Source organism: Oryza glaberrima, chromosome 12, assembly GCF_000147395.1.
Source record: "Oryza glaberrima chromosome 12, OglaRS2, whole genome shotgun sequence".
In the NCBI taxonomy this organism is placed as follows: Eukaryota; Viridiplantae; Streptophyta; class Magnoliopsida; order Poales; family Poaceae; genus Oryza; species Oryza glaberrima.
This window is the reverse complement of record NC_068337.1, coordinates 5,573,454-5,589,324: the sequence shown is the minus strand read 5'-3', so window position 1 is coordinate 5,589,324 and position 15,871 is coordinate 5,573,454. Positions and strand designations below refer to the sequence as shown.

Here is a 15,871-nt window from a genome sequence, read left to right as displayed (position 1 = left end):
AGGAAGGTAAGGGGCGGAGACATCTAGTCTCCTAAATTCCTATAAGATTCATTCAAATTTTAGTGAAACTTTTCAAGATATAAGTTATCTAAATAGAGCCCTACTATTGGTTGTTTCCTGGCTCCACCTGTGGAAAGACATATCTATGCTGATATAAAGAGGAGGAGTTCACCCCTAGCAATCCTACCCGTGAAATCATCCAATCCCATCTCATCCGTCCATCCGCCAACTAATCCAATCTCATCTGTCCATCGCTATCGTCCTCGATATAGGAAATCATCACCAACCTCGATTCCTCTCCACCCCGCTTTCCGCCAGCGCGATGACTCTGCACGCATCCCCCTCCGGAAAAATATTCTCTGCAGCAGTGCCACACCACGCCGCCTGTACAACACCGCGTACACACCTGACGCGTGTCCCATCACATTGCTGCAGCCAAGCGTTTTTCTTGAGCCAAGCCGATGTCTTCCTCAGCTCGTTGGAACGGACACCAAGCCGCAGTTAGCGACTGCACATGAAGTTGAGCCGTTGTTTCATTAGAAGACAGAACAGATAGTAAATCTGCTGCTAACCAAGAACAGATGAATAATATATATATAGATTGTAAAACACAACCGTATATCTACAACCGAGGTTAGAAATTCCGAAATGAATTTTGGTCATTTCGGACCCTCGATACGATATTATTTTGGCCATTTTTTTATTTTTTTATTATTTTGTGAATTTGGTAATATTTTGTTTAAATTTAACCAATATTTGCTCAAAATTTCAAAAATTTCGAACTGAAATTTTTAAAATTTCGGCATATCATTGACGTCCGATAGAATTGGCCAAACCGAAAAATTAAACCATGTCTACAACACCATGTTCATAAGTAACAACAAACAGTCAAACATCATGTTATTGAAGCATGTAAATCTGTCTATATTTTGCAGAAGCAAAAAGATAACCAAAACTCTTCAGGAGTAGTACAAGCTAATTAGCAATGTCAGCCATATCCCCAAACCATCAAGTTTCAAGACTTTAAGAAGTGTCGCAATGCAATAGGTTCCTATCTAAAGTTGTGAACTGGACAAATTAAACCATAAATCTCTCCAGCAATCAGCTTTGATGTGCTCCTGAACAGCGGTCCCAAATCCCAATCGGCTTTAGTATTTCGGCACAGCGGCTCGGCTCCAAAGAAACGGCTGCTTAGCTACAGCGGAAGATGGACACGCGTCAGGTGTCTACGCAGTGTTGCACAGGAGGCATGGTGCGGAACTGCCGCAGAGAATTTTTTTCCTCCTCCTCGCTCACGCGCCCCCTTGTCTCTCTCGCGTCGTGATTCTCTCCCCTGCCCCCCGCCCGTCGCCGCCGTGTTTCTCGCCCCTACCCATCGCCCATCACCGCCACCCCCAATCCCCAAACCCTACATCGCTGTCGGCACTGCGCATCCCCATCCCCTCGCGCGGCGCGATATCCGCCCAAACCCCCGTTGCCGCCTCCGCTCCGATCCCCATCTCGCGAGTCGCGAGCAGAGCAGGAGAGGAGAGGGGCGCCGTCGTTGCCCACATCGTTGCCTTTGCTCTGATCTCATGAACAGAGCAGACGAGGGGAGGGGCGCCGTCGTCCTGCTGCATCCCAGTGAGCATACACATCCGCTTTCTCATTTATCTCTCTATTTCCCACCCATTTTTGTCTGGAATGTTCTTGTGTTAAACCTAGCTTCTCTTCTAGATCTGGATGATGCTTATGATTCTTGTTCCAGTAATAGCTTATGATTCTTTTTCCAGTAACCTCGGACGACGACATCGACCAACTCAAGTGGCGGCGGTGGCCTCCAAGGGGCCTATGCAGAGATTGAGTGTTGTGTAGTGTTGGGCACAGTCATGGCCACTGCAGCCGTCTCTTCCATCTTCGCCGTTAGGACTGATTTCAAGCTATCTCGAACCAAATCATCTCTGGATTAAGATGATCTTTGTAATGTACAAGTCTCTCAATATGTTCAGTGTTAGCTATAACACTAATTGGCTAAAACAATAATTATCCGGACTCTAAACGAAGTGTTGTGTCCATGGCTTGAGGTTAACGTTACAATTTTTTTCCAGACTGAGTTGGGTATTTGGTTTCAACATAGTTCTGATTTAATTGACTCAAGATTTTAGAAATGGTATTGCAAAGTTTTGAATGGTCACAGAACGGTACTTCTATTCTTTGGTAAAAAGCATAGCATTGCCTTGCTTTTCAGGCATCTTGGGTGTTAGTAAAGAGTCAAGTGGCTGAAACGGTGGCCATGGCTGTTATTGGTGGCGTTTTAAGGTAAATTTTGGGTATTATGGTCATGGCCTCGCGCTGGCCGATCAGCATACAGAGGTGGGGAAAGAGAGCTATGGCTATGGGCCATGGGCCTATGGCAATGGCAGCGGCGCTGCTTCTCATGTTGTCCCTAGCGAGGCGGTCATCATCTCTTTCATATCTCCTTGCATATGTGAAGGAGAAGACGGCAATTGGTTAAGATCAGGCCATTCTGCTTGAATACTCAGATGTCATTGCAATCGATTAAGTTCGTTGTCCTGTGTGTTCTCCTTCTAAGATACAGAAGATTTATTCAGGTGAGCACCTGAACTCTGATCTTTTCTTCAAGCATGAATGCTTATCAATTATTGTGATTAAAATGGTTCCATCAACTTAATTGATTCTGAATTGGACTCATGCAAGTATTGTTTTGAGCAAGTTTAATTCTGTTCATATATTTAATGTACACCAAACTTTGTAGCGGTGACTGTTTTCTGTGGATTAATTTGTTATAAATCAAATACCATATATATTAAGATAAGGTCAAGAGGCCGCGACTTCCACTTGATTGATACTCCATAACAGTGCCAAGCAAAATCAGTCTCACTCACATGCACAGATCATTATAAACAAAATTTTGTTAATATGAAATTTTAAAAATTATTTTTAGACAAATAGAATTGTTCAGTAGTAGACAACTGTTTATGACTGATGAAAGGAAATTTGCAATTCACTTATTTAAACCAAAGAGGCAAATACGCCATCAGAATTCGGTCATCTGGTCACCATCAAGATGGCTTGACATTGTCATGCTCTGAATCCAAGCAACTTTTTTTTAGGGTGAGTACAAGTTGAACAGAGATCAAGTTCTACCGAATGTTCGGGTTATAATTATTTATGTAAGATGGCTTGACATTGTCATGCTCTGAATCCAAGCAACATTTTTTTTTCAAGGATGGGTACAAGTTGAATAGAGATCAAGTTCTACGAAATGTTCGGGTTATAATTATTTATGTAATAAACATTTCAATCTTGTAGCTTGGTTTCGTGCTTCTAAACAATATGTTTTGCATTGTGTCGCTGCCTTAATTTGAATAAAAATCATTAGCTGTGTACCTTCCCTTGATACTGCTCGACTGAAACATTTCTGTAATTAACAACCTTTTTAATTCAATAGATGATGAAGAGTAAGAATGTTCATAAAATATGATTATGCACTGGTTCAAACATTTTATTATACATCATAATTTTTAAATGCAATTTACATTTTATACTTCCTAAATTTTTTGCACGTGCCTTGCACGTGCACGACTCCTAGTACCTGTTTAAGGATGAGAGAATACCTCCCATTATAGAGAATATCAAGCACCTATCATAGTAAATTTACATCCATGCTTGATAAATATTTTCAGCCAAATAGGCAGTGTTCTTTTATCCTAAAAAATTAAGATGAAGATTAAGTTTTTTACGCAAAACGAGCTGGTATTAATGTATGATTGATTGAGTTTTAATTATTACAAATTTGAAAAATAGGTTAATACGATATTTTAGAGCAACATTCATATAGAAAGTTTTCGCACGAAACATATTTGTACACCATTTATTAGTTTGAAAAACGTGCCATGAAAATATTAATCTTCATCCCACACTTAAAAGACAGCACGTGCTTTCAATGGTCATCGGGCATGTGCATCCACCACCTCCTCCACCACCAGCACCATAGTCATTCTCCTTGACATCATCTCTCTCTCTTTCTCTCACGCCAAGCATGTGGGATGATTGAGGACTGATGGAACAACCACAAGGATGGATAGGGAAAACCGCGTCACTGCGGTGGAATGTTTGGAGAACACAACAATGTAAACATTGATTTCTACCGTGAGAAATCAAAAGATACAGGGAAAAGCATCACAAAGCTACAAGAGATTAATTAAGAGGCACGAGTTGTTTTCATGGGAGCACAGAAAAGTCATAAAACGATGGTCGTCTGGTCAACCATCTCAAAGTATTTATATCACATTATGACTGGAGATTTCTAAGAGAAGTTTCACTACCATAGAATTGTTAATTAATCACATACGTGTGTGTTAATGTCGAACATATAGTCACAAAAAAGGGGACGGAAACGTCGTCCCCGTCTTCAGAACGTAGGGACATTTTTGTCCGTGCCATGTAAAAACATCTCACAAGTGCTCTACCACGTTCATTGACCACATCGAATCAGGATTTTCTGACTATAATGTGTGTACTTATTTATTGAACGAGGAACTTTATGACTATTCTCAATCAAGACGCAGACGTCAATAGACGTAAGACGTCAATAGGTCTATGTCTATGATGTGGATTTATCGTAAATGTGAAATGTAAGACGCTCCTAGAAAAACGATTTTTCACAAAGTCAATTACAAATTTTATGGGCGCTATTAATTTTAGCTGTGAATATGCATGCGAAGTTATGTACAGAAGGATCTTTTTTTTTCCCGCCTGCAAAAATAGATATTTATTTTACTGACGGACGATTTAAAAGGAGCCGCCTGTGATAATATTTTTATTTTTACAGGCGGACCTCTTCTACGGCGGAACAACCCAAAAAATAATTTTTCAATTTGTTATTGTCCCCACATCTCCCCAACCACTTCCTATCTATCCTTATCTTCTCATCCTTTCCCCTCTCTCTCTCTCCATCAGACTATCAGACTTCACTCCTTCTCCTCTCACCCTCCTCTCCCTAGAGCGCGCAAGGAGGAGCGCCGGCAGTGGGTCGGCAAGGCGAGGAGGGCAGGCTCAACGAGGTGGTCCGACAGCGGCGGATCGGAAAGGAGGAGGAGGGCCGTGGCGGGGTTGGCGTGGCTCAGCAAGGAGGAGGTCCTGCAATGGTGGTGGCTCGGCTCGGCGAGACGATGAGGACTGGCAGCAGATCCAGAGTTCCTCCGTTGTTCTTCTTTCTCTAGTTCTAGATCCGTAATTTCTTTTTTTTCTCTTTATTTCTGAGGACTATGTGAATCTTTTTTTTCTCGTTTGTATAGTGACATTTGATATGTGAATCTTATTCTTCTCATCTGTGTGGTGATATTTGAATTGATTTGTATTGTGCTTAATCTGTGCAAATGGTAGCTGGATGGGCATATTTTCAAATATATTTTTTTGCCCAAAATTATCTTCGTAGGCGGTTTGCTTTAGATGTCCGCGTACAAAAATCACATTTTCGTAGGCGAACCGCTTAACGAAGCTGCCTGCGAAAATGATCTTCTTCAGAGAATGCTAGGACATCATCGAGGCGGATGTGTCCTTAGTCTTCAACTCCATTTTCAATCTCAGATGTGCCAACCTGAGCCTTGTAAATTCAGCAAACATCATCTTAATTCCAAACATTTTAGGCCAATATAATTAGCCTAATTCACAACATTGCCAAAATCCTCTCTATGCTGCTTGCGATGAGGCTGGCCCCTCATGAAATCCCTTATCTCCGTCAATCAAAGTACCTTCATCAAGGGGAGAAGCATGCACGGCAACTTCCTCTTCATGAGAAACATTGCACGGATATATCACCGCACGAAACGGCCAATGCTAGTTTTCAACCTTGTCATAATGAAGGCATTTGACTCCATCCGATGGGACTACCTCATGGCTTTGCTGCAGCAACGTGGCTTCCCTCTAAGATGGAGAAACTGGCTGGGGGCCCTTCTCTCCATCTCTACCTCTCAAGTTGTTCTCATTGGTATCCAAGGGCACAGGATCCGGCATGGCAGAGGACTCTGGCAAGGAGAGCCGCTCTCTGCGCTTCTCTTCATCCTGACTTTTGACCCACTGCGAAGGATCCTCAGTAAGGCTACTGAGCTAGGCGTGCTCACAAAGCTCCGAGGCAGAACGGCTCACCTTCGAACCTCTATGTATGCAGATGACATTGTCATCTTCATCAACCCACCACGGGAGGATGTCATAGCTCTTACGAAGATCCTACGACGCTTCGGCTCAGCCACCGAACTCATCATCAATCTCCAAAAATCCCAGGTGGCGGCCATCGATATGAGAGCATTGATCTAGAGGGAGTCCTTCAGGGTGTCTCGGATGTGAGAGCACACTTCCTGCTTAAGTATCTGGGACTCCCTCTGATCCTCAACGGAATGAAGAAGGCTGTCAAATAGATTGTTGGGCGTGTGGCGAACTGGAGGGGGAAAACATGGGTCTGGCTAGGAGGACCACACTTGTCAAAGCGGTGCTAACGGCATAGCCAATCTAATTATTGACGGACCTAAAAATGTCAAAGGAAGCCTTGGAGCACCTGGATAAGCAGCGGCGACGCTTCCTGCGGGCTAGCACTAGGGACATCATCGGAGGGAAATGCAAGGTCAACTGGACAAATACGTGCATGCTGACCAGGTAGGGAGGCCTCGGGGTACTCAACCTAGAAAAGTTCACATGGGCTTTGCAGCCTTGTTGGCTATGGCACCTATGGAAAGACCCAAGCAAGCCGTGGGTGCGTCTGGAGACGCCTTGCAATCAAATAGATAATAGTCTCTTTGTTGCTTCAACAAGGATAACCGTTGGTGACGGAAACATGACGCGCTTTTGGGACTCCGCATGGATAAATGGGCATAGGCCGAGATATCTCATGCCACTAGTTTATGCAATCTATACGAAAAGGGGGAAGTCCCTATGCTAAGGAAAAGAAAATGATGCTTGGGTTGGGGACTTGGCCTTGGAGTCAAACCCGCAAATCATGGTTGCCCTCACTGACCAGCTTGTGGCCTTATGGACCGCAGTCCGCGGCGTGCACCTAGATGAGGAAGAGTCTGACACTAGTACAGATCCTCTCATCTGTGATGGCCCATCACATGCCTGGGCAACGTGGGCCGTCAGAACGAAGTCATCTCAATCGGGCCTAAATTTTTGCCGTTGCAGATGTACTCGTCGGGGTGCATATTCCTATAGCCCGTCACCGATGACACTCATCTGTGACGGGCTTGAAGTTAGGCCCGATTGAGATGACCTCCACTATCTCAATCGGGCCCAAATACTGAGCCCGTCACAGATGAGTGTCATCGGTGACGGGCTCCAAAGAAGGCCCGATTTAGATGGCCTGAATGCCCGTCACCAATGACTCTTATCGGTGTCGGGCTTCTATTTATACCCGTTAGAGATTAGTGTGCGCCCGTTAGAAATGACTTTTTTTGGCCTGATTGAGATATACTTTGCACACTATATATACTCCAGCAGTCCGTTGTGTGTAGTTATCCCACTGTTCACTATTTTGGTGGGAGTTTGAAGGGGGCGAATTTTTGTAATTTTTTTGCAAACAAAAACAGGAAAATCATAAAAGTAAGTACAAGGGTACTAATCATTTCCTATTAATTTAGTAGTACTTATGTTATGAGATGTTAACTAATATTTTGTTCATTGTTCAGCAATGGATCGAAGTTGGATGTACACGACTGGCTTGAGGTGTCAGTACAAGGAGTATAGAGATGGCGTATTAAGTTTTATGAAAGCCGCAGTGGAGGATAGGATAAGAAGAAACGACAAGTACATGTGTTGTCCATGTAGCAATTGCAGGAATGAGATTTGGTTGGACGATGAAAAGGAAGTACACGCTCACTTGATACGCTGGGGATTCATGAAGAGATACACATGCTGGGTGAAGCATGGAGAGCAAGATCTGGGTACTGATGGTGCAGCTGCGGACGGAAGTGGTGCAAACAATCATGAAGAAGGAGATGAAGAAGAGCATGACATGTTTGTCCCATCTCCATTGGGCGGTGAAATGGTTGATGTGGACCCTGATATGCTGCAAGACATGTTACGTGACGTTGATGACCCAGCAATGAACGAGAGAGATTCAATGAAGTTTAGCAGGTTGGTCAGTGACTCAGAGACTCCTCTATACGCAGGATGCAAGCCAAAGCACACCAAATTATCAGCAACATTAGACCTAATGAAGTTGAAGGCTAGTAGTGGATGGTCAGACAAGAGTTTTACAGAACTTTTGGGAATACTGAAGGACATGCTTCCTCAGGAGAACACATTGCCCGAGACGACATATGAAGCAAAACAGGTTCTGTGTCCCCTAGGGTTAGAGGTCCGGAGAATTCACGCGTGTCCAAACGATTGCATATTGTACCACAAGTAATACGCGGACTTAGATGGTTGTCCTGTCTGCAAGGCTTCTCGATACAAGCAAAAGAAGAGCACGGAGGAGGGAAAGAAGTCAAAGCGGGGTGGTCCGGCAAAGGTTGTGTGGTATCTACCAATCATTGATCGTTTCAAGAGAATATTTGCCAACCCCAATGAAGCAAAGTTAGTACGTTGGCATGCCACAGAGAGAAGGAATGACGATTTGCTAAGACACCATGCGGATTCGATTCAATGGAGGAATATCGATCGAAAGCACAAATAATTTGCTGCCAACCCCAGAAACATGAGGATATGTTTGTGTACGGATGGCATGAATCCTTTTGGAGACATGAGCAGTTCTCACATCACTTGGCCAGTTCTCATTGCGAACTTTAACCTCCCGCCATGGTTGTGCTTCAAAAGGAAATATATTATGTTGTGCTTGTTAATCCAAGGTCCGAGACAACCCAGCAATGACATCGATGTGTTCTTGGAGCCTGTTATCGATGACCTTGAGATTCTGTGGAAAGAGGGTGTGAAAACTTGGGATGCATATGGTCAGGAGAACTTCACACTACGAGTTCTATTATTCTGCACCATTAATGATTATCCCGCGCTGGGTAATCTTTCTGGACAAACCGTGAAAGGAAAGAAGGCATGCTCTGACTGTATGGAACATACACGCAGTAGGTGGCTAAAGAAATCAAGAAAGATGGTTTACATGGGTCATAGGAGATGGCTCCCCCTACGGCACGCCTTTAGAAGAAAGAAGAAAATTTTCAATGGTAAGAAAGAACTTGGGTCTGCCCCTGCGGATTTGTCCGGAGATCAGGTACACAACATGGTGAAGGACATTACTAATGAGTTTGGGAAGAAAATAAAACGTAGCAAGGAGGACAAGAAGAGGATGTGGAAGAAAAAATCCATATTTTGGCGGCTACCTTATTGGGAAGATCTTGAGGTCCGTCATTGCATTAATCTGATGCACGTAGAGAAGAATGTGTGCGATAGCTTGCTGGGGCTATTGTTGAATATGCGTGGCAAGACAAAGGACGGGTTGAATGCGCGTCTCGATCTACAAGAGATGAACATTCGCTGTGAACTTCAGCCTGTTACAGATGAGAAGACGGGAAGAGTGTACCTCCCACCAGCTTGCCACACATTGTCGAAGGATGAGAAGATCGCAATGCTATCATATCTGGCAGATATTAAAGTTCCTTCAGGCTAATGCGCGAGAATAAGTAAGTACGTTAAATTGGAGGATCTTAAGCTGGTTGGAATGAAGTCTCACGATTGCCACGTGCTAATCACACAGATCTTGCCAGTTGCTATAAGAGGCATTCTACCACCACAAGTCCGTCACACGATCCAACGGCTTTGTGCCTTCTTCAATGCAATTGGTCAGAAGATTATAGATCCAGAAGACCTAGATGGGTTGCAGGCCGATATTGTCAATACCTTGTGTCACTTGGAGATGTATTTTCCACTAGCTTTCTTCGATATCATGGTTCATCTCACTGTTCACCTAGTGAAGCAAACAAAAATATGTGGGCCAACTTTTATAAGAGAAATGTGGCCATTCGAGAGGTACATGGGAATTCTGAAGTCCTACGTTCGGAACAGAGCAAAACCAGAGGGGAGCATCATTGAAGGTTACACGACCGAAGAAGCCATTGAGTTTTGTATCGATTACATGGCCGAGACTGATCCTATCGGAGTTCCTACGTCTCGCCACGAAGGAAGGTTGGCAGGTGTCAGCACAACTGGCAGAAAAAGAATTGTTCCCGATCAAGCTTCCTACGCGCAGGCTCATTTCGCAGTGCTGCAACATATGGCTGAAGTAACCCAATACTTTGAGGAGCATTTAGCGAAGGTCTGACAGGACAATATTGGTCGATCAGATATTTGGATCAACAGAGAACATGGTGCTCGCTTCAACGAATGGTTCAAGGATCGTGTAGCACGGTCGACCAATGGCCCAAGTGAGATATTACAAAGGTTGGCAAGGGGTCCATCTTGGGATGTTGATACATGGCAAGGGTACGATATTGATGGATACACATTTTACACCGTCACACAAGATGAGAAAAGCACAGTGCAAAACAGTGGAGTCCGTATAGATGCATATCAGGATTAGGCTGGATCGAGCACATACTACGGCCGCATAGAGCAGATATGGGAGTTGAACTATCTGAACTTCAAAGTCCCTTTGTTTCATTGCAGTTGGGTGAATATCCGCACAGGTGTCAAGGTCGACAAGGAAGGCTTCACATTAGTGGACCTGACCAAGGTTGGATACGCAGACGAACCATTCGTACTAGCGAAGCAGGTCGAACAGATTTTCTACATAAAAGACCCCGCAAACAAGAAGATGCACGTCGTTAGGGATGGCAATCGAAGAATTGTGGGGGTGGACAACGTCGTCGATGAAGAAGAATACAACAAGAATCTTCATGTCAGACCTCAGATCGACCTTGACGATGATCCCGAAGACGAAGTGGCTTACGTTCGTTCAGACCATTTGGAAGGCATATCACTGTGAATGATGTATTTAATTTGTATTGGAGCCTTAATGAATGAATTGCATATGTTTCATGCCTTTCCAGTTAAAACTCTTTAAAGAAATGGATTTGTTAATTATGTGGTTTTAAAAAATTATACTTGTTATTTTAAACTATATGTGAGATAGCCAATTGTTAATTATATGAATTTAAAAAAAGTAATATGAATTTTAAACTATATGTGAAAAAGGCATTTGTCAATTATATGATTTTAAAAAAAATTAATAGGAATTTTAAACTATATGTGAGAAAGGCAATTGTCAATTATATGAATTTAAAAAATTAATAGGAATTTTAAACTATGTAAATAAGACATTTGTTAATTATATGTGATAAATCAAATGTAATAGCAATTTTAAATCGGGTAGAAGATAATTATAAATGATTTTTATAACTTAAAAATATTTTAATAAGTCATCTGTGACGGGCTTTAGTACTATGCCCGATAGAGATTATTCCATCTCTATCGGGCTTAGTTCTAATGCCCGTCACGGATATGTATCATCCGTATCGGGCAGAGTACTAACGCCCGTCACGGAAGAGTGTCATCCGCATCGGGCATAGTAGTCTGCCCGATAGAGATGAGGATTGACTAGGGTTTACTTAGTCAATCCTCATCCACGGGTCCTTATCCACCGCCGACGCCGCCTCTCACTCTTTCACACTCTCACTCTCTCAGATCCACCGCTGCCGCCGCCTCCTCCTCCTCCGCCACCGCTGACGCCGCCTCCTCCTCCTCCAAGCCGTCGCCTCCCGACCGCTGCCGCCTCCTCCTCGACGCCGCCACCGCCTCCCGGTTCAATATCCACCGCTGCCTCCTCCATAGTCGTGGATCCGGCCTTCCTGACCGCCGCCGCCGCCTCCCGGTTCAAGATCCGCCCTCCCCGACCGCCAGCGCCTCCTCCACGCCCAAGACCGCCGCCGCCAGCCTCCTCTCCAAGTTCGCCGCCGCCGGCTTCCTTTCCTCCAAGTCGTCAAGACCGACGCCACGGCCGCTTCAGCGACCGACGTCAAGCCCGCCGCCAAGACTGACGTCAAGCCCAACGCCGCCGGCCTCCTCTCCAAGTCCGCCGCCATCACCGGCCTCCTCTCCGCCGTTTCTTCTCCTCCCAGGTACGCTTCCTCTCCCTCGCTTTTTTATGCATTGTGGATGCAGTGTATGGATGAATTAGATGTATGGATGCATTTTTTGCAGTGGATGTTTTTTTGCATTGTATAGTTGGATGAATTAGATATTGCTATGCAGTGGATGAATTTTGCTTGATTTTTGGGGGAAATGCCATGTTGTGATGGATGTATTTGTGATGAATGGCCAATGATGATTGCTCAAGAACAGACCCTATACACTTGTGATTTTTGGGGTTTTTTCAATAAGAACAGACCATCTACACTTGTTCATTTTATTTGGGGGGAGTGGCAATATGGGATGTTTTGCAAAATGGATGCATTTTTGGGCCGGCCTCACACTTGTTCTTGTTGAGGTTTAAATGTGGGTTTTTAATGCATAAGAACAGACCATATACACTTGTGATTTTTGGGTTTTTTGAATAAGAACAGACCACCTACACTTGTTCATTTTATTTAGGGGGGAGTGGCAGTATGGGATCATTTTATATGGCTGTTTTTTTTTTGCATAAGGATAGACCCTCTAGACTTGTTCTTATATGGTTCTTTGCAAAATTTTTGGGATATTTTTGGTCTAATGGGATGGATGAATTGATGTGGGTTCTGATGGTTGAATTATTATGGCTGTTTTTATATGGCTGTTTCTTTTTTGTATAAGGACAGATCCTCTACACTTGTTCTTAATTTCTTTTGGGGGTGGGGATAGTTGCAAATGATGATAATTGAAGCATAATTTCTGAGCAAAACTGAGGCCAAACTTATTATATTTCATGACTTGTGTTTTTTTAGGTACAAAAATAATATATATGTGACTTGTGTAGTATGGGCTGTTTTTGGTCATTTTGAGGGAAATGGGATGGATATGCATAGAAATCTGCTATTAAATGAAGTTACTGAAATTATGGCATTTAGGAGAATACGAAGTGTCCTGGTTGCCAAATCTGGTTTGGTTGGGTTACTGCCTGCACGGTACCGACCAAGACAAATTGGTAAACAGAACATTTCGTTCAAATACAATATTTCTAGAAATCTTTTATCGTTACCAACATCCTAGATTGCTTTCAAGGTCATTTCTTTATGGAACCCCATTCCCATAACGTTAGGGATCTTGGATAGGAAGGGTTTTGGTTGCCTGTGTGTTCTATCTGAATCCGCCTCGTCAGCAGATATGTAGCATCCATGTTCCTTAGGGCCGGAGCAGACGGGATCTCGACCACTAGAACTTGCTACTGTTGCCACTATCTTATGTTAGTGACATTGATAGCAAGTTCGAGTGGGATACTGATGTCGAGGTCGAGTTCCCGGTTGCTCCGGCCCTATTGAGCATGGATGCTATGGCTCCGTCGACGAGGCGAACGCAGGTAGGAGATAGAGGTATATCAAACCATAAGAGAAGGTGTGTAGATGCAATTTTGTGTTTAAAATGTACTTTCTCCCCGTACAACAGTGACATAGGACATGTCAATGCAAGGCGAACCGATGTCGACGACCACTACTGGGACTACATCAAGCTGGAATCCTAGGACCCAGAATAAGATTCCTAAGGAAGTCTACACCATAACAGAGGTGGACGATGTTGGATATCCGATGGCTCCGACGAAAGCTGTCAAAAAGTTCCCTACGATATGCGGAGTCCTAGGGAGGCGGAACTTCACTATTCTGAAGGACCACATCGATCTGGTCCCTCAAGAAGAAAAAGAAGAGGCCTGGAGGCAGTTCAAGGAAAGCTTCCGATACCCTACAGAGGCCGAGGTAGGACTGAAGCGGCAGGCTATCCGCAAGATGGGGAATTGTTGGAAAAATTTCAAGACAACGCTGGTCACGGAGTACGTCCTCAACCCCCCCCCCCAGCCAGAACCATTTGGGAAATACCCATTCATCACCCAACCCGTGTGGGATGAGTTCCATGCCGCCAAATCAACGAAAGAGTCTCGGGAAAAAAGCCAGACCTACCGTGATCTGCAGGCAAGGAACCTTCACCCGCACCGGCTTGGCACCGGAGGCTACGCGGGGAAACAGGCAGAATGGGACAAGGAGGATGAAACTGCAGCGGAATCTAACACCCCGCAAGTGCTTGCCGATATCCCGGTCCAGCGGGTAAGGAACTGGGCAAGGGCAAGGGTGAAGAAGAATAGTGACGGAACTCTTTCGTTCCCAAATCCCGAAGATCAAGCGGTGTACCAGAAAATCGTAAGTTGAACACATAGAATAAGTATCATTATGTTGTATCTTGTTCTTCGTCTAACGCGTCCTAACTGTACCCCAGGTCGAACTGAATGCTGAGAGACAGGCCTCCCAAGAGGTCTGCTCACAAAAACGCGAGGATGACATCCTCACGAAAGCGTTAGAAAACGAAGAACACCGTGGACGAACAAGGGGCATTGGCTCCAATGTTCCATGGAAGTTTGGGTTTCCCCAATACGCGTGGCAGTACAAGAAGCACAAGCTTTCCAAGGCGCAGAAAGCTGCACGCATTAAGGCCCAACTTCGGGAGGAGCTTAAAGAAGAGCTTAGAGAAGAGCTCACCGCCGAGCTATTAGGTACGGAGGGTCGGATGGAGGCACGCATTAGGGAAAGGTCGACCGATGCCACTCCCGGTCCCATAGTACAAGTGAGCCCCACGCAGAGGCGTAGCAGCTGCGCATCAACTGAGGCTCTGGCAGAACAGCCTGAAGGCCCCGCCGCGGTGGACCACATAACGGTAAAAACAACTTAATAACGCATATATTATATTAGCACCACAATACATTGCAACATATACTAAGGACACTAATGAATCTATCGCAGGAACCCACATCGTGTACCCTAGTCGTTAGGGTGACACTAGGATTTGCAATTCTTGCCGCAGAGGGTCAAGCATTCAAGCCTACCCTGGAGACCTGAGTGCATGGGTCGCAGCTGCAAGCCGGCAATGCCAAAGTTCAGGTGGACTTAGTGAAGCCCGATTGGGTTGGCTACACTATCCCACACCCACCTAATGACGAGATTCTGACCCTTGGGGCTGCACGTGGGACCTTTATTCAATGGCCCAAGCACAGCATTGAGATCAATATAACTCCAAGGCTAGCGCCAAGTTCTCGTCCGCCGCCGACGCGTCCCCATCAAACTGTTGTATCTCTCCCTCCTGCCGTTGAACAAAGAGATGAAGATCTCCAATTACAGTATGATACTGATTTTGGGGACGACGGTATGGAGGTTGACAGCAGGCCGCACCTCCCCCCACCTACCAAAAGGAGCAAGAGCGTGAAATCTTCTCCACCCAAGCTTGACACACGCAGAAAAGCTGCTGGAACGGGGAGAGGAAAAATAAAGGTGCCATTAGCCCCAAAGAAGCTTGATCTTGGCAAGGCGCCAGTAGCTCCTCCAAAGCCTCCAGCCGAATTCACATTGGGCATGCCATTGGTCGGAGACGATGCCTTATTCAAGATAGGCCCTGCATGCAAGGAGTTGCTCGGGTACTACATGAGGAAGTCCAACACAAGGAGGAAGAATAGAGAGACCTCCATGTTGGGTCAGCACGATGGTCAGCCGTTCCTCGGGCCTACTGCCTTCATCGCCGTAGACTTCAAAGATCTATGGGACCTCTACAGGGTGCGAGCGATCGACACCAACCTCCTTAAGTGCTACTCCTTGTAAGTATTTCTTGGTACGTGATATGGTAGTGACTGTCCATAAATTACGCTTACCCTGACTCTTGTCTTGCTCGTAGGTTAACCTGGAAGCATGTCCATCGTAAAGCACCCCATGTTGCCTTACTCGATCCAGCTGTCGTCAACGAGACAACGCTGAAAAACGATCGA

At 44.8% G+C, this 15,871-nt stretch overlaps 1 long non-coding RNA gene across 2 annotated transcripts; it reads left to right on the top strand.

Annotated features, from left to right (window-relative positions):
* The first annotated feature begins 1,260 nt into the window (after positions 1 to 1,260).
* LOC127756901 (uncharacterized) lies at positions 1,261 to 3,361 on the top strand. Of its 2 annotated transcripts, XR_008013328.1 has the most exons (3): positions 1,272 to 1,623; positions 1,773 to 2,591; positions 3,114 to 3,361. It is a non-coding gene; the product is annotated as an uncharacterized LOC127756901 (long non-coding RNA). The 2 variants fall into 2 exon arrangements; XR_008013327.1 differs by lacking the exon at positions 3,114 to 3,361 and having other exon boundaries at positions 1,261 to 1,623; positions 1,773 to 2,068.
* Positions 3,362 to 15,871: the final 12,510 nt, after the last annotated feature.